This window comes from Phocoena sinus, chromosome 18 (assembly GCF_008692025.1).
Source record: "Phocoena sinus isolate mPhoSin1 chromosome 18, mPhoSin1.pri, whole genome shotgun sequence".
Taxonomy (NCBI): Eukaryota; Metazoa; Chordata; class Mammalia; order Artiodactyla; family Phocoenidae; genus Phocoena; species Phocoena sinus.
The window spans coordinates 57,141,088-57,153,619 of record NC_045780.1 but is presented as its reverse complement, the minus strand read 5'-3'; positions in this window follow the sequence as shown (position 1 = coordinate 57,153,619).

Below are 12,532 nucleotides of genomic sequence, written 5' to 3'. Positions count from 1 at the left end.
TGTGCATGTTTCCAACATTTAGCATGAGAGGCTGGAGTAGGAGGGGTGGGTGGACAAGTCGTGTAATGAAAAATAGTAATAACATGCGTTTTCTCTTTATTTCTTCCTGCCTCTATATTTGGTTCCACAGTTACCAACCAGAATTAAAGTAGCAGTTGTGAGTGGGTCCAGAGAAGAGTCGAGCAATGTAAGGATATTTCTATGACGATCACTCTCAATAGGTAAGGAAGCACAAATACATAGTACTGGTACCTTAAGTGAGGAAATGCAGGTACGAATTAAGCCATTCTCACAGTATTGCTCAGGGTGACTGTTTATCCTTACACCAGTAAGTCTTTTTAAAATTTTCTTAAAATGATTCAAGCCCTTTACATTTAATAACATGCTGAATGAAAATACATTGTTTAACCTCAGGTGAAGAAGATAGACATAATCAAAGTGAGTTTTCATAGCATATTAATATTATGGGTATGTGCAGATGCCTTTCTTATTTTATATATCTGTTCCCTTTTAGTATCATATCCTCCATCTCTTCTTTCCTCAAGGCAACCATTGTATTCTCCCTAATGTGTTATTTTCATTTGTATGAGTTTCTTTGGAAAGTTTACAAGTTTCTATTGGGTAGTATAATGGATTTTTCCAGACTCAAAACAGCCTAATTAAAATGATGATGGAAAATTAACTTATGATAGACTAAATTTGGTACACTACACTACTTCAAATAGAAGTCCTCGAGCTCCTAGGAAACATTTAAGTGCTGGAGAAGAATGCTACCAAATTAAGAGCAGGTGATGACAATATCTCAGAATTGACACAAAAACACAATATGCATATATGTGTGAATCACTCAGACTGCCATAACAAAATACCACAGATTGCATGGTTTAAATAACAGAAAATTATTTTCTCACAGTCCTGAAAGCTAGAAAATTTAAGGTCAAGGTCTGGCAGAGTTCGATTTTTAGTGAGATCTCTCTTCACAGCCTGCAGATGGCTGCCTTCTTGCTGTGTCCTCACATGGTGGAGAGATATCTTTTATCTTCCTCTTCTTATAAGGTCACCAATCCTATCAGATTAGGGCCCACTCTTGTACCTCATTTAATTTTAATTGCTTCCTAAAAGCCCCATCTCCAAATACAATCACACTGGGGGTTACGGCTTCAATATGTAAATGGAGGCGGGGACACAATTCAGACCTAGTAATGTAAATATATCTCACACACACATAAAGACACACACGATGGAGAGAGATTTCTCAACTATTGAAGTTATAAATCAAAAAGTTTCTTATGGCATCTGTTCTTATGTCTGTAAATAATGTAGAATCTGATGTCATACATTTATTCATTATTTTAGCAAATAATTATTTGAAAGGCTAATATGTATGAAACACTGTTCTAAGTTCTTAAAATTCATCAGAGAAGAGGTGAAAATTTCTGCCTAGTTGTAGCTTACATTATAGTAGGTGAATATAGACAATAAGTGATAAATGATCAAAATCAAAAGCTAATATACAATGTGTTAGATATTGAAATCTTCTATGGAAAAGAATAGAGAAATTTAATAGGGATAAAAATGGATGAAAAAGAGAGGAGGATCAGCATGTCTCATAGAAAAAGTAATATTTGGGCAAAATTTGATGGAAGTTAAGCAGTTAATCCTACAACTATCTGAGGAAAGAAGATTCTAGGCAAGGGAACTGTGAGGTCAAAGCATCTAAGGAGAGAATATTTAAAACAGCAAGAAGACAGTGTGGCTAGAGCAGGAAAAAAAAAGACTTAAAGAAGTGGAAATGAGTCCAAACCCAGACTGCATAGAACTGCAACTCCTGGGCTTAAACTGTAAGTAAAAATAAGAATCATTAGAGCATTTGAAATCTGGTTTAAGATTTAAAGGAATTAATATTGTTGCTGTGTTGAGAATTGAAGAGGAAGGATGGCAAAATTGGAACCAGAGACCAGCTGGGTGGCTATTAGAGTAATACAGGCAAGAGGCAGCTGTGTCTCTGACGAGGCTGGTAGCACTGGAAGTGGTAGTAAATATTGGGATCCTGAATATATTTGAAGGTAGTGTTCAAAAAGAATTATGGATGGTTTGTATGCAGGTGATTTAGCACACAAATACACAGTTGATTTAAATTTATTATATTATGATCACTGTCTCCTGCTGCAAAAAGAAATAGAACTTTCAGCAGGTCACAGACCTAGTTATAAAACCAAATATTCTGGAAAGTTAAAATGTTTCCATGAAAGTAAGCCGTGGGTAAATTCAACATAGACTTGCTCACCATCTCATGCGTTAGAATTCATTGGTGCTGTAGTGAAAATGTAACTTTAAAGTAGGTCAAATGGCTGCTTATTCGTCCAGTAGGTAGTTCATATATTCAGCTCTATTCTTCCTAAGATGTGATAACAGCTTAAAGTTTTGAAATATATCCAGTCATCTGTAGATAACGGTCTGATGCATTCTATTGGCGAAGTGCCTTAAAATGAGATCTATCAAGGCCCGTTGGTTATTTGGGCTCAAGAGTCCCTCTGAAGCCATACCTGGAGAATCTTAGTCCTAGATAAGAGTCTCACTTTTGGCCACAGTCTGGTTTGAGGATGGCACTACAGCAGCTGTAAGATTCTACTGACTAGAGTCTAATCTCTTTATATGTTAGTGGTTTCTAATCCATTTCTACTCTCAGATTTTGAGGTTGACTTAGGTGAGATTTGCCATCACATCCAAAGCAATGTCTGTATATGTCCCAGTTTGGACATGAACAGCCTAAGAGTTACGAGGTCATTGAGAAGTACAGATTTTGCCTTCCAGAGGCTCCTGGAAGTTTAATTCTTAGTCCTGATACTTGGTTTTCATTGAAGGTACACAATCCTGAAGGGGCACAGGCTAATTCTGTTAGCCCATACTTAACCAGCGTGTGAGGTTTTAGATCTTGTTTCTAATTATTATCTGTGCCAACTGCAGTATCATACTTGTACTCTAAAAAAAATAAAATTCACTGTAATATCCTTTTTCCAGGTGTAAAAATGTAGGGGTAATTTTCTGGGGTTTTTTGGATAAAAAGTAACATAAAATAACATATCAAAGCATGATTTCTGTAAGTGCTTAAGGAAAGTCTTTAGCCTGGAGAGCTGTGCCAAGCTGGCAGGGGTCTGGAAGCTCTTTGCTGTGAGAAACAAAGCTTCGTCCTGCCATGCAGATGCCTTGGGTCCCAGCTGTTTATTTCTGAACACTTGATCCATAAGGGAAACATAGGCTAAGGAATCTCTTTTAACAAGACAGCACTGAGAATAACACTTAGCTTGTGACTCAAAATCTTCTGCTTCAATTTATAGATTATTATGCTCCAAGATTTTGCCTGAGCTGTTTTCTTACCTGCCTACAAGCAGAGAAGCTTGATTTAGATCATATCACCTGTCAGTGTCACAGGTAATGCAAGTGCTATTGAGAGTATCAACACCACAGGAAGCATCAAAAAGCATGTAGAGACTGACCACAGGAGTGGAGAGAGGAGAATGTGTACATCAGGGACATGTCTTCCAATTGGCCAGAGAACCTGGCCTAGAATATACTGGTTGGAAAAATAAGACCCAAGGCTAGAAATGTATCTGCCATTTTATATTGTAAAGTACTATTGTTTTAGTTATATTAATGATGACATCAGCTATTTCACCTTTTGTGAGTATCTGTATTAGGAAATACAGAAACAGCAAGGAAGGGTAAAGCCATGGAGTGTATATGTACTCTTTGAGAAGTGAGCATTTTCAAGTTTTCTATTTCAGAGCAAGCATTTTCAAAATGAAAAGTGTGACTTGATCACTCTCTTAGTTCATGTGGCTGCTATTAACTATATACCACATTGAGTAGCTTATAAACACAGATATTTATTTCTCACAGTTTTGGAAGCTTGAAGTCCAAAATCAAGACGCCAGCATGGTCTCATTCCAGTGAGAGGCCTCTTCCTGGGTCACAGCCTGTGCCTTCTCACTGTGCCTCACAGGGTGGAAGCGGTGAGGGATCTCTGGGAGGTCTCTTATAAGGAAACTAATCTTTTTTTAAATTAATTTTTTTATTGGAGTATACTTGATTTACAATGTTGTGTTAGTTTCTGCTGTATGGCAAAGTGAGTCAGTTATACATACACATATATCCACTCTTTTTTAGATTCTATTTCCATATTGGTCATTACCGAGTATTGAATAGAGTTCCCTGAGCTATTCATTATAGGTTCTTAATTAGTTATTTATTCTATAAATAGTAGTGTGTGTATGTCAATCCCAATCTCCCAATTCATCCCCCCCACCACCACCACTTTCCCCCTTTGTAACCACAAGTTTGGTTCTACATCTGTGACTCAACTTCTGTTTTGTAAATAGGTTCATTTGTACCATTTAAGAAGGCTAATCTTATTCATGAAGGCTCCATCCTCATGACCTAATCACCCCCCAAAGACCCTGCTTTCTAATGCCACCATCTTTAGGAGTTAGAATCTTCTTGATCTTTGACTCCATTCTTTTTCCGAAGTTCTGGATCATCATCACTATCATTATTCTGAATTCTTTTTCTGGAAGATTGCCTATCTCCACTTCATTTAGTTGTTTTTCTGGGGTTTTATTTTGTTCCTTCATCTGGTACATAGCCCTCTGCCTTTTCATCTTGTCTATATTTCTGTGAATGTGGTTTTTGTTCCACAGGCTGCAGGATTGTAGTTCTTCTTGCTTCTGCTGTCTGCCCCTCTGGTGGATGAGGCTATCTAAGAGGATTGTTTGTGCAAGCTTCCTGATGGGAGGGACTGATGGTGGTTAGAGCTGGCTGTTGCTCTGGTGAGCAGAGCTCAGTAAAACTTTAATCCCCTTGTCTGCTGATGGGTGGGGCTGTGAGTTCCCTCCCTGTTGGTTGTTTTGGCCTGAGGCGACCCAGCACTGAAGCGTACAGGCTCTTTGGTGGGGCTAATGGTGGACTCCAGGACGGCTCACGCCAAGGAATACTTCCCAGAACTTCTGCCGCCAGTGTCCCTGTCCCTGTGGTGAGCCACAGCTGCCCCCCGCCTCTGCAGGAGACCCTCCAACACTGGCAGGTAGGTCTGGTTCAGCCTCCTGTGGGATCACTGTTCCTTCCCCCCTGAGTCCTGATGTGCACACTACTTTGTGTGTGCTCTCCAAGTGTGGAGTGTCTCTTTCCCCCACTTCTGTAAAAGTCCTGCAATCAAATCCCGCTAGCCTTCAAAATCTGATTCTCTGGGAATTCCTCCTCCTCTTGCTGGAGCCCCAGGTTGGGAAGCCTGATGTGGGGCTCCAAACCTTCACTCCAGTGGGTGGATTTCTGTGGTATAATTGTTCTCCAGTTTGTGAGTCACACACACAGCAGTTATGGGATTTGATTTTATTGTGGATGTGCCCCTCCTACCATCTCATTGAGACTTCTCCTTTGTCTTTGGATGTGGGGTATCTTTTTTGGTGAGTTCCAGTGTCTTCCTGTCGATGATTGTTCAGCAGTTAGTTGTGATTCTGGTGCTCTTGCAAGAGGGAGTGAGCGCATGTCCTTCTACTCTGCCATCTTCCATCAGAGAAATTTTAAACATATGGGGGAGATAAAGAGTTATCACAAGAAGCTATATTCTTACCAATTAGTGATCTCAGCCATGGAAATGGGAGGAAAGAAGATTGTTGGGAGGTTCATAGAGCCAAGAGCCTCTAGTCATGGGATTTGGCTTTGAGAGGTCCAGGATGCCTTCCCTGGAACCCTGTTTATATTTATATTGCTTGATATATAGATGATTAAAGTTTAGAAAGAATGAAAACTAAATCAGTGAGTTAAATGACGGAATAGGCTTTTGATCTAGGCTTCATATTTAAAGTTTTATTTATATTTTATCTTCAGGAATGAAAAAATTTTAGTGTGTAATTTACATTCCATTAAAAGCCATTGGAAAAATAGACCATGAGTCTAAAGAAAATTTAAAAGATTTAGAAACTGTGATCAATAGATAAAAAATATTCAAAATTTATGTAGGAAGATACAAGAATAAAACAAATAGTATCCTGACTGAGGATTAAACTAGGCATAAAGTAACTGAAGGCCTCTCTTTTTAACATTGGATCAGAAAACTAAAACCAGTTTATCACTTTTTTTTTTAACATCTTTATTGGAGTGTAATTGCTTTACAATGTTGTGTTAGTTTCTGCTGTATAACAAAGTGAATCAGCTATATGCCTACGTATAGCCCCATATCCCCTCCCTCTTGCGTCTCCCTCCCACCCTCCTTTTCCCACCCCTCTAGGTGGTTGCAAAGCACCGAGCTGATCTCCCTGTGCTATGCACCTGCTTCCTGTCTATTTTACATTTGGTAGTGTACATATGTCAGTGTTACTCTCTCACTTCGTCCCAGCTTACCCTTCCCCTACTTTATCACTTTTAATCTCATTTCTTTAAATTTAATTGATCTTCTGAATGCTGAATGAGCAGAAAATAATATAACTGATATTACCAACAAAACATTTGGCAGTAGATACAAATCATTTATAATTTCTATTTTGTTAATGTCTTTGGCTCTAGAAGCAATCAGAACAGCTTCCATTTTTATTCTATAAACATATCCATTGAGACTCGCTACCTCCCTATTTGATAAAAATAGCAATATTAAGAGAAAAAGAAATTGCTTAACATTTTGACATCCTTATCATTTACCAGTGCATTTGCTATTTACTTTATTGGGAACAGTTATATATTTTAATTTGATTGACCTATACGATTAACATACTTTTACATATTGTTACAGTTTTATATAATATATAGTTATGTAAATATAGTTCATTACATGGTATAACTATTAGATGATTATTCTAGTCATGTGTGATATGACATCAACAATTCCAATAATACTTCTAATAAAAACAAGTATAATTTTATTAAATGTTTTATGATCTACAAAGTACTCTAATAGCAATATCATTTCTGTATGTATTAAAAATATGAAATTTTCTATCTCCCTGTTAGGGTCACAGTTTTAGTAGCTACACAAATATTTATAATGCCCAGATATTATGTGAAAGTAAATTATGTGGCTAGAAATAAATATAAGGATGGAGTGAAGTGAGATTGTTATAAAATAATGGACAAGGGACAGAGCAAATATTAATGCCAGAAAGCATGAGAACTTAGAGGGAAGAAAGTATAAAAAGCAGGAATTATTAAGAAGAAAGTAGAGAATAAAGTGGGATAAAATCATTAGGGCTGGAGAGACTGGTATTTAAACATGTAAAGGAGATAAGGAAAGGATATTTAAAGAAAGACGTAGAAGGGATTGAGAAAATAGTGCATCTACTTTTCCTAATGTATGAATGGAAAAACCATCTAGTTTGTTTGAAATCTACAGCTCATTAAAGAGCATCCAGTGTACAGTTAAGCTTGTGTTTGATGAAAAATGAAACAGTTTCTTGTTCAGATATGTAATTCCCCAAAATCTCATCATATTTTTCATTTTTTAGTATAAATTCATGTTAATTGCATGCCACTTAAATGTGGTTTTACATATTTACTCTAAGCAGCTCACTTTTAGAGCTACATTTATTTTCCCACAAATGAGTCTTTCAGCTATTCAATAAATGCTCTTTCAATACTTGCTATGGTGGTATATATGCGGTTGCCATCTTATCCTAAATTAAATGTTTATTTGAGGCACTTCATTTAAAGTGTTTTCATTTTCTACTCATTTTAGTTGGAAACGCAATCATGCAGTCTCATTCAAGTTATCTTTTCCTCTGGCATTATTGTTCTTGTTAGTGGCAAAGTAACCTGAAAAGGGGGGAAGAAATCAAAATGAAAAAGACACGCAAACAAATTGTAACTTCTAGTCTTCACAATAGATGTACTGCAAACACAAAAAAAGGTTTAGCAGTAATCTCTGGCTGTGCCAATTCAGTTCACAAAGACCTATTTGTTCATTCATAACAAACAAACAAAAAAATGAATTCCACTGAGGGGAAAATCCTTTACTTAATAGCCACATTGATGGCATGCGCATTTTCATTTTCATGCATTAGGGCTTGGGGTCAATGTGGTTTCATTATAAATAAAGAATTTGTGATTCTATTGAGAGAAAATGGCTGGGTGCAGGAAGTATTTTTTTCTGTTGATTAAGGTCACAGAAAAGATGTCACAGGGTCTGTGTACAAAGCCGAACCTTGTCATTTATTTCTCTATCTGATGATGTTCACTACATTGTTTATACTCCCACTATTCCCAATACTCACACCTCAGGCATAATTTCACCCCCTTTCGCATGCTAAGGATAAAACCTCTGATTCCTTCTCCTCTTGGTATTTAGGAATATTGGAAGATTCAGCTATGAAAACGTTTATAAATTCTGAACGAGTATATTTATTTTAGCTTGATGTAAATAGAAAAGCATGCATTTGAAACATAAAATAAGGCCATAGAAATTACAGGTTAAGGATGCCAGAGTTTAGTAAATAAAAGTACAGGGTGCCCGGTTAAATTTACATTTGAGGTGAATGTCAAATAGTTTTTCTATTATAAGTATTCCATACAATATTTAGGACTTACTTATACTAAAATAGTCATTTAGTTGTTTATCTGTTGTTATTGACTAAAATAGTCAATAGTTGTTTATCTGAAATCAAATTCAGCTGAGTGTTCTTTATTTTATCTGGCAGTCCCATTGGGGGAGGTATTATGCTCTTGGCCATAGATCTTTGTGTCCTAAATTTCTATCATTTTAGGAGGGAGAAAAACCTAAATTACACAATTTCTCCTGCATTATTATGTTAATTACTAATGACTGAAATAAAACAAAAAGTACAAGATTAAAATTCGCCAATTTAATTATCCTATTAAATTAAAAAAATGCTAATCCATTCCCTTTATGTTTCCTAAGTGAACCTGGTTGAAGCCGTATTTATTCTATAATCATTAATTCTGTTTTTTCTGCTATATCGGTTTAAAATTTTGTGGTTCTGTTTTGTGTATTTCAAGCCATAGACTATTTCTCCCAAATACTATATATGTTGCCTAGTATTTATTTTATAATCTAATAAGAAAATTATATTGTTGATGCATGTGTATCTGAGAAACAGTGCTGTCTGAGTCTTTTCTCTGCGTTTCCTGCAGGAAACTGGAATAGGACAGAAAAGGAAAATAAAAACAATGAGAAAGAAAAAGAAGCAAAGCTTCTTTCTGGGTAACTTTTCATTTAAACTTTTTTTTTAAATAATTTTTTTTAAATTTATTTACTTATTTATTTTTGGCTGCGTTGGGTCTTCGTTGCCGCATGTGGGCTTTTCTCTGGTTGCGGCGAGCGGGGGCTACTCTTCGTTGCAGTGCACGGGCTTCTCACTGCAGTGGCTTCTCTTGTTGCAGAGCACAGGCTCTAGGCACACGGGCTTTAGTAGTTATGGCACGCGGGCTCAGTAGTTGTGCCTCACGGGCTCTAGAGCACAGGGTCAATAGTTGTGGCACATGAGCTTAGTTGCTCTGCGGCATGTGGGATCTTCCTGGACCAGGGCTCGAACCCGTGTCCCTTGCATTGGCAGGCGGATTCTTAACCACTGAGCCACCAGGGAAGCCCTAAGCTTTTTTAATAAACAATCTTTTTCAGGATATTTAAATACAATGGTCCTAATATCCTCTCTATTTGCATAAATCTCAAGTAACAGTTTGTGTTAACAAATGCCACTTTCCTTTCTCATACATCTGTTCCTCTTGGTAACTTAGTAACCAAGTGGTACAGAGTGAATGTAGAGACCTTGAGTTATGATGAGTGACATTGTCTATGGTCCCTAGAAGTCACACATGAGTTTATGGGTTAAAGGTTTTACTTACATTAAAAAAGACTCAAAGATAAGCTTTGTTGCCAGCTTTTCTTTTATCTAAAACATTTCCCATCAAGTCTCAACTATCCATCTTAGTATCTTTCAACTCTATTAATGGCATATATCTTAGAATTATAGACCATATTGATGTGTTAGTTTATTGAATCACTATTTCTTCAACTAGGCTAAAGAAAATCCATATTTTTCCTTTACTTTTTGCCAATTACAAATGTCCATCTCTGTACCTGGGTTTAAATACTGTCTGGGACCATAAAGTCCTTCCTTTTATCTTATAGAAAATGATCTCTGGACACCATATGTAAGAGGCTTTATGTCACCTTGGTTTAATGTGCCCCTTCTACTGCTCCTTTCTTGTTCTCCCTACGTTATAGCAACCCTAGTAGTTGTTTGGCTTCTCCATTTCTAGAAATGCCAGCAGTATTCTGTTTTGTTATTGCAAAGGACTAAAAACACTCATTATAAATCACCTTGTATAAAAATTTTTGTAATTTATCGACTCCCTGCCTACTTGAGTTTTAGAAATTTCCCTAGAGATATGCAAAGAACAGTAACAAACATTATAAAGATGTTAATACATTTAACAGTAGAAATATATCAAGCTCAACTGCTTAGATAATCACACTATAGAAAGATAGAAGATTTAGTTAAAAGAAGCATTTCAGGGATGGTATAGGTTGGTAGTTATTAAGATACTACTGAGGCAGCCTTCTCTGCAGTAAACTCCAATGACCGCAGGGAAGACAAAGTCTGTATTGTTTTCCAGTATGTCTGTGGCTGTAGCGTAATTTCTGGTTCAGGTAGGTGTTCCAAAAAAATTGTTGAGTGAGTGTATCCCCCTTAAATTAGACTTACTTGTTCAGAGTTTGCGGGCTTATCCAAAAATTATAGCATAGCATACCATAATCTTAGTAGGAGAGTTAGACATCCATTCATTTTACACTGAGTAAACATTCACGGAACTTTTTGAAGTTTTTGTAGATGCTACAAGATTTAACTTTATATAAGAAAATTAAGTGTTGATTTTAGAAACTCTTAAGATCAAGCATTTAAAATCATTCCCTTATTCATTAGATATCATTCATGAGACAAGAGATATCATGAATTTTCCTCCACAGTAACAATATTTCAAATGCAGTGTGGAAAATTGTGATTTATAGCATGATTTATTATGCTTATGTCATCACCTCCAAATAATTTATGTGACCATGTTTGTGGGGTATAACATCGGTCTTATGTCAAAATTACTATAAATATGAGCAGCCCTTTGCATATTTGCCCTACGTCTGAGGCTTGTTCTTGTTTGCAGGGATTTAAAGTTTAATATCCCCAAAATTGGGACACATAAATACATTTTAAAAATCTCACCTAAGCACACAGACTACTTTTAATGATGTAAGCTAGGTAATTTAAAAGAATAAAAATGTTTAAAAGAATCACCTGTTGTAGAACTACTTACACTAATCCTCTTTAAAATGGAATGTTCCTGGTTTAATTAATGGCTTCATACCAACCATCAAATACTCCATATTCTGCAAATCTCCATTACTGCCAGCCTGAGATGGGCCCGATGTGCCAACATAAATTCAGGGTAAAATAGAGCAAGATGTGAATTCTAGACTCAAAGAAGTCAATATAGAAAATTTCTTGTATCTGAGGACCCATCCTGAGGAAAGTGCCAAAAATTTGTCTCTCCCAAGTGATAGGAAAATGTAGTTTGTCTTATTGAAACAAAATACCGTTGGAAAAAATGTCAAGCACAGACTAAGTAATATATGAATGAAAAGTTTTTGAGAATTCTACATATTTTCTGGTTTTGAGAAAATATTTTATAATATGTATTTGTCTTTTTAAAAAATACAATAAAAGAATTGTTCTCAGAACAACTTCTTTATAATAAGAAAAGTCAGAAACCAGAAGAACCTGGGCCTAGACTGAAGGTTCTAGGCCCAGCTCATACACTACTTGAAGAACAATGTACAAGATGTTTAACAAGTCCAGACTCCAGTTTCCTTCTCCACAGAGTAAAAGGATTATATTAAAATTCTATATAATGCTTAAAACTCTAAAAATCTATAATTTGACAACCCAAAGCTGTCTCCAGTGTCTCTTTCTCCTTTAAGAAAATGGCAGGATTAAATAATCCTTATGATTTTAATATTCTCAAAATATAATTCTGTGAGTATTTTGAGGTATCCAGTGATTAACTCATATATTATGACCTCTCCTATTAAAAAATGTAGTAGATTCCAATTTCTAGTCTGATAAATCATCATTAACAAGGATTGGTCAAAAATTATATTTATTAGTCAGTTTTTTACATCAATGTAATATGTGCCTTAAGCAGTGAAATGTGGGCTTCATATTTTACTATGAAAAATCAGAGTCAGTAATTTGACACTTCCTGAGATTTTTCAGTGATAGGATGTGGAAGGAGGATAAAGCAAAGAGAACACATGAGAGGAGGCAATAGATAAAGAAACCATGACCAAAAAATGTAGAATTGTATGATAGTGTCAGAACCTGGACCAAAATCACTGCAGTATATGTATTGAAAGCTTTCTTTTGCCAAGCCAGTAAAACACTGTGATTGATTAAAACCCGGTAGATTTATATTGAATATTTTGATCTAAAATAATTATGTAAATGCCCAGTATTATGGCTAACACATAGAGCATTTA